This window comes from Eurosta solidaginis, chromosome X (assembly GCF_040869045.1).
Source record: "Eurosta solidaginis isolate ZX-2024a chromosome X, ASM4086904v1, whole genome shotgun sequence".
Lineage (NCBI taxonomy): Eukaryota > Metazoa > Arthropoda > Insecta > Diptera > Tephritidae > Eurosta > Eurosta solidaginis.
In genome coordinates this window covers 8619073-8635365 of record NC_090324.1, presented here as the reverse complement: position 1 = coordinate 8635365, position 16293 = coordinate 8619073, and the positions used below count along the sequence as shown (strand labels likewise).

The following is a 16293-nucleotide window of genomic DNA, read 5'->3' as shown; positions in this document are numbered from 1 at the left end:
TATCACCAGCGACCACAGGCTCCATAACATCCAGACAGGCGTTCCCACGAAAATAGTGAACGCTGGCTACGTCGCGAAGATAGATGAATTTTATGGTTGCTATCGTGGTTTGACGCCGAAGTTAGTGGAATCAATTTTGAGCATGATTTGTAGCGAAAAAATTGCAGATAAGGCTGACCTACCATGGGTTGATGATGATAAAGACAACGTTGACCCTACTAATGAAGAGCTTTCTGTGCCGTTCACAATCAATGTTAAGGGTGAAGTTGTGCGGAGTGTTTCCGATATTATTGCACCTCATCCATTTCATGTAATATCACCGCGCCTGATGGCACACTTATAGCACGCGAAACGCTTGATGGATTCATCCTTGATTCAGTGAGAGGTCTCCAAAACTGAAGGTATTTTAGGAGTCTTTGCTGGTTTGGTGCCAAAACGTCTCTGCGATGTATCCTGTTTAGTGTTAACTACAACGATCGTAGTTATGCTGAACGAATATGTTATTGACAAACGTTAGAATGCAAGGCGGGAACTCGTTGATCCGGTAATTATATATTCCATAGCACTGAATTTACTGACGAAGTGGTGTCTCAGACTCGTTTTGAAATTTGCAGGTGTCTCGAGGAAGTACACGCGAGGTAACTACCCACAATTGCACATCAAGTATCCTGTTCCTTAACCTACCGAAATCCATCAACGATCGGCCCGCCATTGCGACCACGAACGTAAGTTTTTTAGTTGAAATGACCAAGTTAGTTTATAATAAGTTCCTTTAGATTTGTTTTGAAAGACGGTTTGACCTCTAAGGCGGATTTACCTTATAATTATATGCGGTTCAAACTTTTGCCGTAACAATAAAATTTGAATTGTGAGAATAAATTTGGGTTTGAAATTGTAGAAATGGCAGCACCCTTAAAAAAGTTGCATCTAAAGTATCATATGATACAATCATATTAAATTATACTTGGACAAGGAGGGATGATTCCAGGTTGGGATGAGGGTGTTGCCCAGTTGTCTGTAGGTCAACGCGTCAAACTTATGCTCAGCTGACTATGCTTGTTCGCTGACATCCCGGTGTGATTGCTCCACATGCAACTTTTGATGTTGAGCTACTGAAAGTTGAATAATTTTAGCCAAGTATACATAAATACTGATATTAGGGGGAGATATGAGAGTTGGGAGTAATGAACTTCTCAAACGTGTTAAAAGCCTCTTTTATCTAAGCACCAGTATGGAATTTTGCTCCATGCCTTTTGAAAACCGACTAAAGTACAAATTGTAATTTACCAACGGTTATTCAGGCGTACTATTTAGGTATTGCCCGTTCTTATAAATGTAGTTGCCAAGATCCGTATCTCAGTCTCGATAACATTAAATTAATGCCGTATATATGAGGAACCGACAATAATCACTTATTTAAGGTGATCGCGATATATATGATCAAGAATTAGAGCCTAGGTCAGTTCCTCTCTGATCTCTGTATCGGGTGACGTCATAAAAAACCAGCTGGGTAAAGGGCGCTTTTTTTAGCACCATTAATGAATCATTCACGGAAGTGATGTTTGAACTCCTGATTATAAATTGTCTAGACAAGTAAGAAATTTCAAAAGGGTACTTATGAAAAGCTTTTAAGTGTAAAAATTGTAGAACTGTGACCAGTAAATCTACCCAGCATAGATGAGATATAATAGTGTGATAAGTAATCACATCATATTAGAGCAGAGGGACGTGCTGCCATCAGATGCAAACACATCGCGGCATGTTAGAACACATCGCGGAACATGAAATCTAAAGTCAAGTCAGGATGATAATTTTTGCTGATATGATGGAAATATAAACTGTTTCATTTGGCTCTTGTGTATCATGTCGTCACTAGATCACGATGTTCTGTTGCGCTAGTTGTTTATGGTTTACGAGAGTGCACGATTCTTTGGTGTCGGCACTTTTCATAAAGCCTATATGCAACATTATTCGAATGACGATGCATTTTGCAAGTTTGATTCTATTCTTGGCCTCGTGCATTCTAATTCTGTGGCAGACAACGGATCTGCGTTAGGGTTCTGGTGTCCTCGCTCGGGGTGAGCGAGTGAATGGGGGTTTGATTTTGAAAATTGAAAATAAGGTGGCAGATGGAGATCTGCATTAGGGTGGTTGATTGGCCTTATTTCGGTGAACGAGCGCTGGGGCTTTGGACGTCCCTTTTTCTCGATGGATTATCGATATGGAAGTGGCGTTCGGAGGGGAGTGAGGGAGGGGGACGGAGGGTTTGTTACGAGGAGCTATTGGCCTTCTCGCAATCCGTCTCCTCCGTTGGGGAGAAGGATCAGTTTGACTAAAGGTCGTCTGACTTGACCCTTCTCGGTAAAGAGGTCGACTACACGTACTCGGTTATCTTCTCCGGGGTGTACGTTGACGACTCTACCTAGCCTCCACTCGTTGGGAGATAAGTTGTCCTCTTTGAGGACAGCGAGATCTCCCACTTTTATGTTTTCTTTGGGATGCTTCCACTTCACTCGTTTTTGAAGTTCGGATAGATATTCCACCTTCCATCGTTTGCAGAAAGTGTGATGGAGGGCTTTGAGTTTCTGCCATCGATTGATCATCGAGGCAGAGCTCTCACTGGCATCTGGCTCTGGTGGAGCCAGCAGGTGGCTGCCGGTTAGGAAATGTCCGGGGGTTAGTGGTTCCAGGTCCGTTGGGTCATTCAATCCTGGACTGAGAGGGCGCGAGTTGAGGCACGCCTCAATCCTGCACAAAAGTGTTTGGAACTCCTCCATAGTATATTTGTGGGGAGAAGCAATCTTTCTGAAGTGGCTTTTGAAGCTCTTCACTCCCGCTTCCCACAGGCCGCCCATATGTGGAGCGGCGGCGGGAATAAAATGCCAGCTCAATGCTTGATGGCTATACTTTGAGACTGTTTTGTCTCGGCTTTCGGCCAGAAAGGCTTTAAATTCGGATCGTAAAGATCTTGATGCTCCGACAAAGTTTGTACCATTGTCGTAGTAGATGTTCTTCGGACATCCTCTTCTCGCGATAAAACGCGAGAAGGCTGCGAGAAAGCATGGGATGCTGAGGTCACTAGTGGCCTCTAAGTGAATGGCCTTAGTGGAGAAACAGACAAAAAGGCATACGTAGCCTTTTGACAGTCGACATCCCCTACCGCGGTAGCTTTTGATGTCGAAAGGCCCTGCAAAGTCTACCCCGGTATTGGTGAACGCGCGGGTAAAAGTAGTCCGTTCGCAGGGAAGGGTCCCCATAAGTTGGGACTGTACCTGCTTTCGGTGAATAATGCAGGTTTTGCACTTGTGGATGATGACTCTGATCATGGTCTTGACATTCGGTATCCAGTATTGGGTTCGGATAAGACGGAGCATGAGCTGGTTCTCGCCATGAAGGGAGTCATGATGAGCCATCATAACTGTAAGGCGAGACAGCCTACAATTGTACGGCAAGATGATCGGATGACGCTCATTGTATGACATGTCCTTTGAAGCCCCTAGACGCCCCCCTGTTCTAATAATATCATCTTTGTCGATATATGGGTTGAGTGACAGTATTTCACTCTTTCGATCTATAGGTTCCCTATTTTTCAATTTTAAATATTCTGTCCCGTAAAATTGTTTCTGGCAGACTCGTATTAATGCTTGAGTCGTTGCCTTAATCTCATCGGCTGAGATTATGCACGACCTTTCGTGGAACGTTGCTTTAGTTTTTGGGTGAGTTCGTTTATAAAATCTCCTAACATAGGAAAGAACCTTTAAAGCCCTGGGTAAATTTGAAAAACGGTTGAGAATATCTACATGATCTACCCTTGTCGTGGCATATGTTTGTGCCCTCTTCTCCTCAACGGACGTTTTGTATTCGGTCTCTTGTGCTGGCCAGTGGGAATTGTCTTCTTGCAGCCAAGAAGGTCCCTGCCACCACAACGAATTGTTGGTCAACTCTGATGCAAGTAGTCCTCTGCTTCCTAGATCCGCTGGATTAGATTCCGAGTCCACGTGAAGCCAGTCCTTGCTACCGACCGATCTTAGTGATTCGGTGTGCGACGAAGGTTGACCAGGAACAGGGCGGCTTTCTTATCCATGCGAGTACGATGGTTGAATCCGTCCAGAGGTGAACTTTTACGGGTCCCAAATGAATATTTCGGAATATTGATTCCATCATTTCTGCGAGAAGCACGGCGCCGCAGAGTTCTAAACGTGGTAGCGAGATGGTTTTCACTGGAGCTACTCTGGTTTTTGCTAAGAGTAAGTGAATGAAAAACTGATCGTCTCTTTTTACGCGCATATATATCGCTGCAGCATATGCTTTCTCGGAAGCGTCACAGAAGCCGTGGATTTCTATTTCGCCTTCCGGGGAAAAATTTACCCACCGCGGTATCCGTATGTTATCTATTTCGCTATAGTGTTGGGTGAAATTTTCCCACCGTTCTAAGGTAGTTGGGGAGACAGGTTCATCCCACCCGGTGCCCTCTAACCAGATGTTCTGCATTAGTATTTTTGCTACTATGACCATTGGTGCAAGCCAGCCTAAAGGGTCGAAAAGTTTGGCTATAGCGGATAGGATTGCGCGTTTGGTGATGTTCTCGCCATTCTCTAAAACTCCTGCGGTGAAGTAAAACATGTCTGAATGCGCGTTCCATCGTATTCCGAGTGCCTTCAACGAGCTAGCCTCTTCAAACGCTAGGAAGTCCTCGCTGAGCAAATCCGTTTTGGGGATGTCCTGAAGGATTTCCTCACAATTGGATGTCCACTTGCGTAATGGAAAGCCAGCTGAGCGTAATGCTTCGCGAATCTCGTTCCTTGCTTTGATAGTTGACGCTATTGTATGTCCTCCAGATAAAACGTCGTCGACATACATACTTTCGCGTAGTATGCTCGATGCTATTGGGTGGGTATTTTCTACATCATCAGCCAATTGTAGAAGTGACCGTATCGCGAGGTAGGGGGCGCAGTTTACACCAAAGGTGACAGTCTTTAGTTCGTAAAGACTGATGGGTTCGTTGGGGGATGTTCGATGGACAATTCGTTGAAATTTGGCGTGATTATCGGTCAACCAAATCTGCCTATACATCTTTTCTATGTCGCTATTAAAGACAAAGCGGTACAGTCTCCAACGTAGAATTAAAATAGGCAAGTCTGCTTGGAGTACTGGCCCTGGGTGGAGTATGTCGTTTAGACTAATGCCATTTGCTGTAGGACTTGACGCGTTGAAAACGACGCGCACCTTGGTGGTGGTACTTTCCGCCTTTACAACGGCGTGGTGGGGCAGGAAATAATTATCCGAATCGTCGGATGGTACATTATTTTTAATTTTTCTCATATGTCCAAGCGTTTCGTATTCGGATAACACCCGAACATATTCTTTCCCTAACTCTTGGTTTTTTAGTAATCGCCCCTCATTTCTGAAGAATTGTGAACATTCGCGCTTTAGGGACGGTCCTAATTTAATATTCTCAGGGTAATCCTGCCTGAATGGTAGCGAAACTATATACTTCCCATTTTCATCACATTTTGTCGTTTCCTTAAATAGTTGTTCACAATACCTTTCTTCTTCATTAAGCATTTTGTTTTTGGGAACATTTTCTATCTCCCAGAAAGCTTTTAATTGGTTGTCCAATGCAACCTCGTTATAAAATGACATGATGCTCTTCGTTGGACTCGGTGCTTCGATGCGACCGGTTAGTATCCAACCGAACACTGTCTCTTGGGCCAAAAGTGTATTTAGTACATTCTTTTTCAGACCGCTCAGTATAATTTGGGGATATATGTCTCCTCCAAGTATGAGGTCTACGTCTTCGTTGATGTAGAACCTCTTGTCTGCCAACACCAAGTCTGGGAATGCCTGCATAGTCATGGCATTGATATGGCAGGATGGAAGATTCCCAGTGAGTTTGGCTAGGACTAGAACGGGTGTAGTCAGGCTGAAGCAGGCATCCACTGGTGAACGTAATTCAATTTTGGATGCCTCTTTCACCTGAGCTGACACCGCATTTGTGATGCCTGAAACTTGGGCATGCATTTTCCTCGCTGGCAAATTGATTCTGCGTTTCAGTCTTTCAGTTATAAAGGAACATTCAGACCCTGAATCAATTAATGCCCGCGCGGAGAAGTCGGTACCATTATGGTGAATGTGTACGCGAGCAGTTCCTAATAGCACACCTGTGCTGGAATTCGTATGACAGGATGTCACATTTTTGTTCCCGTTTGACCCTGGTTTTTCTGATTCCTGTCTCGCTAATGCCTGTCTAGAAGTAGAGGGCCTATTATCGTAGGAGTGTTGGGGCGGGTTGTAGGTGGTGTTTTTCTGTAGGGTATCCGCATGCAGAAGCGTATGGTGACGAGAGTGGCACGTATTGCAGTTGTAGGAACTGGTGCATCTGGTCACTGTGTGTCCTGGGGATAGACAATTCAGACAACCACTTGTAGATTTTATGAATTTAATCCTGTCTGGAGGGGTTAACTCGCAAAAGCGTGAACAGTTGCGTAATCTGTGTTCAGGGGATTTACACATTTTACAAATTGATTTTATTGTTTGCTTGGATACTTTCGTTTGAAAAGCACCAAGTCTTTTCGTAGGGGTTTCCGTTGATTGTCGCGACGCGTTTGGTTTTTGCACTTTCGAAGTGGCATGCCCTGTAAAACCAGACACTGTTTCAAGTGTCTGAAACCGATTAGACAGGAATTTATCCATATCCTCCCACTTGGATATGTCCATTTTATGGTCTATACTTTGCTCCCAAAGAGCCAGCGTGCTCTCTGGTAACTTGGTTGAGCATAGATAGGTCAGGATTGCATCCCAATTGGAAGTGTCAATTTTGTGGCATTTGAGGGACGAAATACAATTATTTATATCATTTTGCAGCTTTTTTATTGAACTGCCACACTCACTCTCTACCTTTTTTAAGTTAAATAAAATTTGTAGTTGTGTGTTAACTAAGATACGTTTGTTTTCGTATCTTTCACACAAGTTTTTCCAGGCCATCTCGAAACCTTCATTTGTGAGGGGGCATTTTTTAACGATATCTTTTGCTTCGCCCTGCGTTTTGTTGTTGAGATGGAATAACTTTTCCACCCCTTTCAAGCTGGAATTGTTTACATAAATTGCCGTGAAAAGGTCGCGAAAAGTTGGCCAAGACAGATAATCCCCTTTAAAAACTTCAGTGTCGCAAGCAGGGAGGCGAATTTTATGCGCATGAGGTTCTTGCTCAGGGTTGACGTTCTTTTCATCCTTCTTGTATTTTTCTGCCTCAGCAGATATAGACGCTGAACATCGCACGTAGATTGCGTATGCTGCCTTTTGCTTCTTTCTGATCGCCATAACGTCATCCGCTGACACCTCATCAGATCCCAATAGCGAATCAAACGCAGACTTTACCTTCTTCCACAAGAGCCGCAACTCTTCCTGCTGTATTGCCAGGGTGTGTTTGCTATGGTCGCTCTCCGGAATAAGGCTGTAATCTTTATCAAACTCTGCGATTGATTCTGCTAAACGGATGTAGGTTTCCATTGTCTTGGTTACGTTTATTAAAGAGAAAATTGCCGATTAGAAATAATGAGATTCTCCTGAATTAAGATACCTGGCCTAGCAGTAAATTAAAAAACTTTGAATTTCGACGTTTTATATTTATTACTTTTATTTCAGACTTTGTCAGCGTAGGGACAACGGAAAAGGGTTAATTTTTGGACTTTTTGTCACAGCAGTGAAAAATAGCAAACGATATTATGTACAAACTTTTTGTCTCAGCGGCAACAACAAAAAGGGACCACTCGCCACCTCCACAAATAATGGGTGTATTTTTGAGAAAGTGAAAAAATGCGTGCAATATACGAAACTAAGCGCAAGAAAAAAGTGTAAAAAGTGTTTAAAAAGTGAAGTGAGCACCGGATTAATTAAATTAAATTGAACTTGATTTCGTGTTTGTGATGTGCAAATAAACAACAACAAAAACCTATTTAGTATGGTGCGGAAAGTGAGGTTAGGTTACCCTCTTCCTTGTGTTGTGTCTGGCAAACCTTACCACTGGTGGGGGATAGACCAGATAATCACAAGGACGGAATAAATTAACAAATCAAGTGGTTTAACTTTTAAAATGGAAAAATGGTGCCCACTAAGTAATTTCACTTTTTACACTTCTTCTCGATTTCAATATTTCGCGCACAACACAGGTGTTTTCTTTATTTTTCTTCAATAACACTTAAAAAAAATGGCAAGAAATATAACACTTACTTCTCTTTGTGCTGTGGCTCCGGTATTTGTATAATATAATATAATCCCATTTTTCTCGCTGTTGTGTTTGGCAAATAAATCCTTTGATGAGTTTTTGTGGCAATTCGCAAGTTTTGTAGTAGGCAAAATCCTTCGGCAAAAGTTTTTGAGGTTGATAAATTGTGCTGTGTTGTGGACTGTATAACAAAGAGGCGCTTTTAGTTCCTGGTGAGGAGGACCAATGTTCGGCCTGAGTGCGTCGTAAACCGGCAGTGGGTAGCCGCACACGGGTCGATCTTGGAGTGGATGGTGCGCTCAAAAGAAATAAATAAGAACACAGAGAGGAATTTCCTCGTTGTAATATAATATTTAATTTAGAGTGAAGGAAAATACAATGTGGTTACAATATTACCTTGGTGTTTTAAGTGACGATGGTGATCCTTGCGATGTGTGCTGGTTGGCGGTCAATCGAGAAAGAGACCGGTTATCCCATTGAGGACAACCGCTAAGCCGCGAAAAAGTCCTCTGGTATTAAGGAGGGGGAAAAAAGCCACACACACAACAGCCCCCACATATACGTGCATGGGTGCTGACAACCCGCACACACACGTGCATGCGTATGAAACGCATGCATGTGCATGCATGCACACAAATGCGGCGTGAGTGTGGGTGGCTGGAAATATTATTAAAACGTTAGGGAGGGGCGCCGTCAATCAGATAAAGGTTAGGCATTGGGCCTAATCATGTGTTAAAAATCGTTTAGGTATGTAGATTTGTTCATTATATATTTCTTATATTATACATCCGATTATTCGGAGATTACGAACGGCATAAGATTATTGTTCAGCCCCATTCATGAAAGTTATGAAGTCTTCGGCACAGCCGAAGACAGTCCCGTCCTTACTTGTTTTAAAATTTGCAAATGAATTTTCTAATACCATACAAACATTAGCAATATACATAAATGGTTAACGGAATATAGTGTGGATGAAAGTCCTCAGCAATTGCTTGAAATTCATTCTATGCAGACTTTCAACGTATTGCAATAATTTTAGATTTTCTAAAAAGATTTGCAGAAACCTACAAGTCAATAACGTTGGATACTGTTTTAAATGCGCGAAGCGTTCTAAAGTTACTATACGATCATTATGTTAATGCAAGGTATTTTTGTTGGTACACAGTGGAATTGCATATTAGAGTGAAGTGTGAGCAGAACTGGGTAGGGTAAAGCCACTAGTATCCGCACACTTAGAGGGCTTAAAATATACCCGCGGCATGTATGCCCGTCTGAGGCGACTAAAATACCTAAATGATTCAATGGGTTGTGTAGCGTAAGCTTGCTCCTGCGCAATTGTGGAGGTCCACACCAAAAAGCAAAAAATTTATCTTTTAATGCAGCTCCCTTCCACTTGTTTATTTCTTTGGAAATTTCGAAAAGCGAATTTAAGAACGCAACCAATTCTTCATTACGTTGACTTAAAACCATCATATAAGATTATTTCTGACTAGTACTTGCAACAATCTTCCTCATTCTATGGAGATTCATATCAAAACAACACGTTTACAAACTCGTCGCACCAAAACGTAACATTTACATTTTTCAATGTTGTTGTTGTTGTAACCCCATACATTTTTCAATAGCTTATAATGGCTAAAGTAACTTATTAATTTACAATACAAGTAGCTCCTTCGTTTTGTGCTTATTAAGAAGAACTTACTCCAACCACCGACCGAAATACGCGAAGTACACCCCCAGTGGGTTAGGGGCTAGGAATATACCCGCGGCAGGTATGCCTGTCGAAAGAGGTGATTAAAATACCACATTGATTCAAGGGGTTGCCAGCGCAAAATATATAGCTTATCCAAGCTGTTGTTGTTGGTCGCCATTTTCGGTCACTAGATTTTTGCTGCGATGGTCCTCCAGGTGTGCCGACCGCATCTACTGGACCAAGTGGGCAATGACACCACATTCAGTTATGCCAAGGTATATACCACAAAAGCAACCGGTTTGTGCAATACCACGACAGCAGCAGCAACAACCTATCTGCCAATGCCAAAACAGTCGGGCTATCCACCATAACCTGGTCCACCGGGTTGTCCTCCATAACCTGAACAACCAGGTTATCCTCTACAACAACCAGTGCACCAGGTGGTTACATGGCTCAAATGATGCCACCAACACAACCTGGACAGGCGCCAATGCCCAGTCAGCCACCCATGCCGGGTCAACCCCCAATACCCGCACGTCCTGGTTATATGTATGCTAATACAACTAATATATTTCAAATATTGCTGATGATTATTTTTGTTTATTATTTATTATTTCGTATATTCACCCCTATTCTGCATTTCGATTACGTTCCCGTTCTACGCTCCGCTTTAATCGAAGTTGGGTATTCTGCACTACGACGGAATCGTAACGAGAAGAGGAAGAGCAAATGATTTTTCGAAATCAGCGCTTTGTACGGAATGTGTGAACATTGGAACAAAATAAATTAAAGAAAATTTGTAAAAAACACTGAAAAACGTTTATATTTTATTATCCACGCCATTTTGTACAAAAAAAACCAATAGAATATATTTCCGCAGTGTTATATTTTTTTGAGTGAAGTGCTTTCATAATTGTATGTGTGTTTTTGTCGTTATTTTGGCCAATTCCCTGCCGTGGCCAGCAAGTTTTGTTAAACGGATTCCTGCACGAATATAGTTGACATTTTCTGAATTTTATGGATGCTAATTTCATTGCACTGGCCTAAAATACTTTATGAAGATTTATTTATTCTTTCCGCAAGGATTGTTTACGTTTTCGCTTCACCTTCCTCTACTCTGCCAGCTTGCTTTGGCATACAACTGGACCCAACGAACAGACACAAATTATAGCTGTCTCCTATACTGGAATCAATAGCCGCAGCATTATTTGTGGGGTTGGAAAGCAACGCATACGAGAATGGAAAGGCAAATATTGCGAGATTTGTGTAATCCATTTGAGATGAGTGGCGAATTGTAAGAAATTGAACTTAAAAGTGTTAAAGTTTAATGACTTATTTTCTTATTTAGGCTCAAAAAAACTTTCGACTTAATAAGGATGCTTTCAAGTATGTGTTAGATACTTTTGCGGGGCAAATACGTCCAAGGACTTCGACATCGACGTTGTTTTTGGCCTGGAAACATATAAAAAACAGTCATCATCAAGCCTTTTACATTTCTTAAAAAGTTTTACTTACATTTTTGTTAAAATTCTGTCATAATCAATAAAAAAATAAAAGAAAATATTTTTCCACCAACAAATTTGCAACTTAGAAAAACGGAACTACGATCGAAATGCAGAATACACAAAATCGAACGACTCGAAGGTGGATCGAAAGGGATTGGAACACAGAATACCAAAATTGACAAATCGAAAAAATTCCAATCCAAGTCGAAATGCAGAATAGCGCTGATTATTTTCTTTAGCAACCACCTGCACCTGGTACTGGTATATATCAACAGCCGCAATAGTATGATGAAAACCAACGCCGTTTAGATCCCGATCAGATGCCAAATCCGATAAGCGTTATCATTGAAAACCAAAATAGCGCTTGTGGTGCTTTTATTACAAATCAACAGGGTTTATTACCACCATTAAAAATGTGGTGACCACAAAATATGTGGTACAAGATCAGGGTAACTCCTCGCCACGTTACGTTAGGTATTGATATTCAAAATTAATGTTTTGTTTGGGCGGCCACCGTGGTGTGATGGTAGCGTGCTCCGCCTATCACACCGTATGCCCTGGGTTCAACTCCCGGGCAAAGCAACATCAAAATTTTAGAAATAAGATTTTTCAATTAGAAGAAAATTTTTCTAAGCGGGGTCGCCCCTCGGCAGTGTCTGGCAAGCGCTCCGATTGTATTTCTGCCATGAAAAGCTCTCAGTGAAAACTCATCTGCCTTGCAGATGCCGTTCGGAGTCGGCATAAAACATGTAGGTCCCGTCCGGCCAATTTGTAGGGAAAAATCAAGAGGAGCACGACGCAAATTGGAAGAGAAGCTCGGCCTTAGATCTCTTCGGAGGTTATCGCGCCTTACATTTATTTTTTTTTTATTTATTTGGCAATTACATTGATCTTTATCGTTTGCAGGCCTTTCTGTATTGCATACCTGCAACAGCTGATTTATGAAAAACAACAGCTTTGTCCTTTGCACTTACCATCTCACCACTGGCACGCACGGTTGAGAGTGAATATGAGCCACCCATTGTAAATTTTGCTGAGTTGGGTCCAATTAGATGTAATCGTTTGCAAGGCTAAAATGTAATTTGTTTGGTCGTCGTTTCTAATGTCTAATGTGTAAAGTAACAACAGATGGTAAACAAATCTTTCTTTCTTTTACTTGTGTTCATTGATCCAAATTTTTTCTCAACAGTGCCAACTGAATATTTTCAACATTTGGGCCACACCGGATAGCGTGTCGATAAGTATGAACGTCCTGAACTTGTATTGGGTACATATTAGTTTTTGTGTAAAAAATGTTTGGGTACCGATAGCTCTCAAAGTAAACCACAACTCATATACAACATCAATGCCTCGCAATCAATTGTGGACGCTGTACGCACTACATTGGGTCCACGCAGTATGGACAAGCATATTGTTGATTCCAGTGGTAAGGCCACAATTTCAAATGATGGTGCAACCATTATGAAACTTTTGGATATTAAGATCGCGGGTTCGAATCGAGCTCAAGGCCTAACAATAATTTTTTATCATTATTATTGTTATGATAAATTTTTTCTTAATTGAAAAAATTTTTTAAATTAGAATAGAAGAAAGAAAAAATTTTAGACAACTGCCAAAGCTCGTTGTATAGATCCATTTCGGGAACTGCTAAATTCCTTCATCGGCAACGTTTAGGCGCCGCTGCTATAACCATTCAGCCACCACAGCGGTTTTTTGTTTGTCTTCATTAATCCTACTTCCATTCTGGTTCATGCCAATTGATATTCACAACACTGCGACATCTGTTGCAGAATGGATGTGAAAATTGGACTTGTTTGATGGCAATGCTGCCATAGTGTCATATTTTATTGACACTTTTTCCCCGTGCTCTGGGATGTATTAACAATTTTTGTTGTTATATCGGCCTACTGATTTGTAAGATCGCGGGGTCGAATCGAGCTCAAGGCCTAACAATAATTTTTTTTTTTATCATTATTATTGTTATGATACATTTTTTCTTAATTGAAAAAATTTTTAAATTAGAATAGAAGAAAGAAAAAATTTTGACAAGGCCTTGAGCTCGATTCGACCCCGCGATCTTACAAATCAGTAGGCCGATATAACAACAAAAATTGTTAAAAACATTTTGTTTTTGCATTTTTCTAAAAATTTTCGAGTTTGACGAATTTTTTTGAAGCACCCTGTATCTGTGACATTCTGAGCTTTCACACAATAAAACTTCAAACAATTAGCTTTCATTTACATTTTAAATTTTCAAAATATCTTCATTGGTTCAAAAGTTATGATTTTTGCAAAGAAAAAACTCAAACGGCGCCACTGCGCGTTGTTTAAATGTTTCCCAAATTATTAAATAAATTAACATTCTTAGATTTTACATGTTCACGTAGGAACGTGTCTTATACATGCATGTTTTGTGCGCGATTGATATAAGTTATTGTCCGCCAGACAAATAGCACCCCTTGTTTGAGCGGGGATAAATGAAGCCGGAATTTCTCGTGAATTCCGGAAACGTGGAACCTATGGGGAGCCGGTTCTTAAAACTCGCGATAATGAAACGGAAAACTTACCAGCTGTGCCTAGCTGTCCAACAACAAACAGATAAATTAAATATCCAAAGATGTAAAGTATAAGTACGTATAAACTTCATTATAAATTCAATTAGGTATAAACTTCATTATAAATTAATTTTTTCTTAACGCTAAAGGTTTTTGCTTGCCAGCTCAGTAGGGGGTTACTCCGAATATGACCCATCCAAAAACGGTGTTTTGGGCAGCCGGTCGCGTCGGGGTTGCAGGCCTAAGTCCAGGACGGAGTATGGCTCCACACGCGTCTACTCCCAGAATCAGAGACGCTGCGCTTGAGCGGTAGAATGAGGGGTCTGCCAGGCGCAGGTTGTCGAAATCATCGGCGACACGCGCATCAATAGTACGCTCAGGGGCGCTCCTTACGAGGCTCTCATTCAGACCCTTCAAGGTAAGGCCGCAGTGTTCCCTTTCATTCCGTGGCAGCAGATGGAGTTGTTGTGCAAGGCCCCGAGATATGGTGGATATGGGTTGTCCAAGGTCGAGGATCGCGCGTACTGCATGAGTTCGTCCCATTGTCATTACTTTGGTCACCACGGTAGGCATAAGGACAGAAAAACCTGTAGGGTTTCTGGCAGCCAATTGAATTCGCTCTCGAGCGTCTCTTAGCCCTCGAGGTGGACCTTGTTGTGCGACGCGCCTTCGTTGGTGTCGCTGTGCTCGACGCTGGTGGGGCGAAGGAGGCGGCCGAGAAACTATGGACCGGATACCCGACAGGGGTGGTCTGAGTACCGGCGTTTCGGCGGTGACTGGCACAAGAGCATTTATTTGCTGGAGGCCTTCATCGCTGGCATCAATCTCCAGTATTTCTTCACTTGACTCCGACAACTCTCGAGCCCGGTATGGTCACGGTCGCTGACTTGGCCGATTTTCCACCTCGTCAAGGCCCTGTGGCACGTCATCCTCTCGCCGTGGTGTTTCCCTTAGGTGGAGAAGGCTGTGATGCTGCTCATGGCATCGGTCACATCGCCCTGTTGACGGAAAATTGCGCGTTCCATGGCGCGGTGACAGGCAATTGGCACAATGGCGGTGGAGGAGGACGGCGCGTATTCTCTCCTCTGGTTCCATATGGCGCAGTTGGCGACAGAACATAAGTTGGTGGTTGTGCTGACATAAGGGGCATCGATGGGTGTTTTTAGTATTGGCTCGGACCATTTTGGTTTGAACGACTTTTATCTAAGAGAAGAAAAAAGAAAGAAGAAAAAAGAAAGCTAAAAAAGAGAGAATTGGTTACTTAGGGATTTCGATAAATAGTAGGACTAATTTAACTATTGGCCGTGTAATCACACCACGTGCTGTGCGTATTTCTACCACCCGTACTCGATTATCTTGGCCTGGGAAAACCTTCACCACTCTACCAAGTCGCCATTCATTAGCGGGCAAATTATCCTCTTTGATAATTACTAGATCGTTAACCTCAAGATTTCGTTGGGGGTGTTGCCACTTAACCCTCTTATGTAGCTCCTTCAAGTACTCTCCCTTCCATCGTTGGCAGAATCCTTGATGAATAGCTTTGAGCTTTTGCCATCGGTTGACGATTGACATCGGTGTTCCTTGAACCTCTGGTTCTGCATTCGCGAGTATGGGGCTTCCAATCAGAAAGTGGCCAGGGGTGAGTGGTTCAATGCAGTCGGGGTTGTCAGACATCGGACTGATCGGTCTCGAGTTCAGACAGGCTTCTATTTTAGCCAGTAGAGTGGATAATTCCTCCATTGTGAATCGCATGGTAGTTGAAATTTTGCGGAAATGGGCTTTGAAACTCTTCACCACTGCTTCCCATAGTCCTCCCATGTGGGGTGCTCCTGGTGGGATAAAATGCCAGTGGATTTCTTGATGGGCATATGGCATAGTGGTATGCCGAGCAGCTTCAGTCATGAAATTCCGAAAGCCTTGCCTTAATGCTTTGTTTGCTCCTACAAAGTTCGTACCATTGTCCGAATACACCTGGTGGGGACAGCCTCGCCGAGATATGAACCGCGCAAATGCAGCCACAAATGTTGCTGTCTATAGATCGCTTGTTGCCTCTAAGTGTATTGCTTTCGTAGCAAAGCAAACAAACACGCAGACATAACCCTTCGTTAATAGGCATGCCTTGCCCGTATAATTTTTGATGTCGAACGGACCAGTGAAATCGATACCGGTATTAGTGAAGGGTCGCGAGAGCTCCGTTCGTTCTGGCGGTAGTGCTGCCATCAACTGCTCACGTGTCCTTTTCCTGTAGATGAGACAAACTTTGCAATTATTTATTATATTTTTTATCAAATTTTTTAGCTTCACGATCCAATATTC

The 16293-nt window shown here is 42.4% G+C and overlaps 1 long non-coding RNA gene across 1 annotated transcript; it reads left to right on the top strand.

The window, feature by feature from the left end:
• Positions 1 to 477: 477 nt before the first annotated feature.
• LOC137234165 (uncharacterized) lies at positions 478 to 7748 on the top strand. Its single transcript, XR_010947713.1, has 3 exons — positions 478 to 544; positions 615 to 725; positions 7645 to 7748. It is a non-coding gene; the product is annotated as an uncharacterized lncRNA (long non-coding RNA).
• The last annotated feature ends 8545 nt before the right edge of the window (positions 7749 to 16293 follow it).